The sequence below is a fragment of the Lolium perenne genome, chromosome 4, assembly GCF_019359855.2.
Source record: "Lolium perenne isolate Kyuss_39 chromosome 4, Kyuss_2.0, whole genome shotgun sequence".
In the NCBI taxonomy this organism is placed as follows: domain Eukaryota; kingdom Viridiplantae; phylum Streptophyta; class Magnoliopsida; order Poales; family Poaceae; genus Lolium; species Lolium perenne.
This window is the reverse complement of record NC_067247.2, coordinates 201746034-201749361: the sequence shown is the minus strand read 5'-3', so window position 1 is coordinate 201749361 and position 3328 is coordinate 201746034. Positions and strand designations below refer to the sequence as shown.

Here is a 3328-nt window from a genome sequence, read left to right as displayed (position 1 = left end):
AACAAGAACTCGTAAGTATGCAAAATAGGCATAGGTGTATCTAGCTGGAGCATGAAATGAGTGACAATATGAGTAATAGTATACTTAAAAACCTAAGTAAAATAGTGCTAAATTTCGAGCTATCAACTTCCCCAAGCTTAGTTGTTACTCACCCTATAGTGACAAAGTGAAAAAGAATAATAGCGAGAAATGAACGTGGGTAGAAAAACTCAAAAGTATGAGGTAATATCCTATACTTCCCCAAGCTAGAAGTAAGATGTAACATAATCATACAAGGAAACACCAATTCAGTTGTGTTGGTGTAACGGCCCGGGTAGAACCCCTATTAGATTTGCTTGTGCTTTTTCTTTTATGCATCATCATGCATTATGCATCATATCATCCATGTTTTACAAATAAAGTTATTTTATAAAACCCAAATTATTTTGTTTTCCCCCATATGGTTTTATTAAAACATATCTTATCTTTTATTTTAATAAAACCCCTCTCCTCCCTGGGCTCTCCTCCTCTCTTCCTGGCCTGCCCCATCTCCCTAGCCCATTCTCTCTTCCTACCCGGAGCAGCCCACCTTCGGCCCACCCCTTCCTCTCTTCTGGCCCGTACCTCTTTAGGCCTCGTTCGGTTAGGAGTGGGTCAAATCTCACGTGGATCTAACCCGGGGAGTAATCGGGTGAACCCCAACCACCACCCTAATCCCCCACTAACCACGTTCCTCATATCCTGCTTCACATTCTAGTTCGGTTAATCCCCGCACGCCCACACAGCAATAGAGAAACAACAGCAGGCCAGCGCGAACGCCCACACAGCAGCAGAGAACGCGCGGCGCCGGTCGACATGGGCGGCGGGGGCAGGAAGACTATGCCCCTGGCCGTGGCGAGCTTCTTCCGGAGCGGGTACCGGGGTGTGGCGCCCCTGGCGGCGCCCCCGCTGAAATAGAAGTGCGGCATGGCGCCCTCCGCGGGGGACAGCTGGGCGGGGGTGAGCGGGGCGGGGGCGAGAAGGGCGGGAGGACCCGCGTGGCGGAGCGGAGGGAGCGGGCGACGATCTTAGAGTCACGGAGCCGCGCGAGCGCACCGGGGCGGAGGAAGCGGTGGTGGTGAGATCCACCGTCGGCGTCGAGGAAGGAGGTTGAAAAGGGGAGGGAGTGAGGCGCAGGTCTTTGATGTGCTAGATTTGTTGCGCCGCCGCCGTCGATGCCAAATCCGCCGCCGAGCTCTGTCGCCGCCGCCGCCAAATCACGCGAGAGAGAAAGGTCGGGCGAGAGAGGAGGCGACTCGGGGATCTGTTCCACGGGGTAAGAGACGAGTTTTTTTCCCTGCAAAAATGGAGCGTATCGGGGGGAATTAGGCTGGGGTGGAATTCCGTTCGAAGTTAACCGAACGTGTCATAAGAGAAGGCGGGGATTAAACACCCGCGGGTGTGATACCGGCTGACCCACGGGGATTTCGGCCCAATACCGGCCGGGACGGGATGAAACGAACAAGGCCTCAGCGTGGAGGGACTCATTCTCGCTCTGTCGTCTTCCTCCCTCACGAAGAAAACTTGAGCTCCTTTTCCCCTCTGCCTTGGACCACACCGCACCACCACCGATCCCCACCTGCTCTCCATCCCCTCTCTTTATCCCTCTCTGGATCCCCACCAAACCCTAGCTCCATCTCCCCTCCTCCCTCTCGCGCCACCACCATCTCTCTTCCCCTTTTCTTCTTCCCTCCCACGAACAGAAACACAGACACCAGAAAAGTTCACTGCCACCATCGTCCTCCACATGGCGCCGCCGCCCCAGAGCACCCCTCGCCGAGCCGAGGACACCAGAAGATTCGCGTCGTCGTCCTCTCCATCTCGATGCGAGGAATCGAGATGGGACTCAGTAATTCGAGCGCAGTGTCGCCGATTCTCCGCACTGGTCGGCGTGCTTCTTCTTCAATTCTGGCCGCTCTCGTGCTCCTCCGGCCAAACCAAGCCCACCTCCGCACTCCTGGTAACATGGCGCACATCCTGGACCCCTCCTTCTTCCCCTTCCTCCCTGGTTCTCTCTGCCGGCGTTGACCGTCATTTTTGCCCGCAGATGCCGCCGTCGGCGATACTCCAGCGAGCTTCCGGCGCCAACACCACCACATCCTGGTTCCTTGCGACAAGGCGCAGCCCCGACGGCGTCTCGCCCGTCCCATTTAGGCCGCTCCTGTCGTTCCCGTGGTCGACATGGTCTTCCCTGCCATGGACGTTTCTGTCCCAGATCTTCGTCCTGGATGGTTTCAAAACCAAGCGTGTCCTCTCCTTGCCATGATCCAAGCCAACAGCCCGGTGGTAACATCCCTAGTCCATCGTCCTTGAGATCCCAAGATCAAATCCTATGCCTGCGAATTAAAAGCATCCTCTTTGTTCTTTGTTTGTTTTCAGATGGGCCTTGACCCAGATCCGCAGGCGTGGCCCATCCCTCCGTGCGCCCGGATCTTATCCGTCGCCGCTTGCAGGCCAGATTCCGGCCCAGATCTTCCCGGCGCAGAACCAGGCCAGATCCGGCCCATCGACCCTCTCTGGTTTTTCCTTTTCTTTTTACAGGAAATGTTCAAACTTGCAAAAATCATATCTCCTGAACCGTAACTCGCAATAAAATGAGTTATATATGAAAATTGATCAGAAAAACATAAGGAACATGAATATGCCATCCATGCTTGCTGTTGCATCATGCATCATATAATTCGTGCTAGTTTGCATTATCACCTAATATGTAACATCCCTACTCCATCGTCCTTGAGATCCCAAGATCAAATCCTATGCATGCGAATTAAAAGCATCCTTTTTGTTCTTTGTTCGTTTTCAGATGGGCCTTGACCCAGATCCGCAGGCGTGGCCCATCCCTCCGTGCGCCCGGATCTTATCCGTCGCCGCTTGCAGGCCAGATTCCGGCCCAGATCTTCCCGACGCAGAACCAGGCTAGATTCCGGCCCAGATCTTCCCGGCGCAGAACCAGGCCAGATCCGGCCGATCGACCCTCTCTGGTTTTTCCTTGTCCTTTTCTTTTTACAGGAAATGTTCAAACTTGCAAAAATCATATCTCCTGAACCGTAACTCGAAATAAAATGAGTTATATATGAAAATTGATCAGAAAAACATAAGGAACATGAATATGCCATCCATGCTTGCTGTTGCATCATGCATCATATAATTCGTGCTAGTTTGCATTATCACCTAATATGTAACATATGGAATATGTGGGATATTATATAAATGTTGTCCCGGTTCCATTTAACTTTGTTGTAGCTCAACCCTGCCATGTTTGCTATGCTAATCCACCCTTAAATTTGTCGGTAGAAAATGCAACTCTAAC

General features: G+C 52.5%; 1 long non-coding RNA gene across 1 annotated transcript; it reads left to right on the top strand.

Annotated features, from left to right (window-relative positions):
- The first annotated feature begins 1605 nt into the window (after positions 1-1605).
- LOC139838799 (uncharacterized) lies at positions 1606-2978 on the top strand. Its single transcript, XR_011756664.1, has 3 exons — positions 1606-1978; positions 2066-2304; positions 2398-2978. It is a non-coding gene; the product is annotated as an uncharacterized lncRNA (long non-coding RNA).
- Positions 2979-3328: the final 350 nt, after the last annotated feature.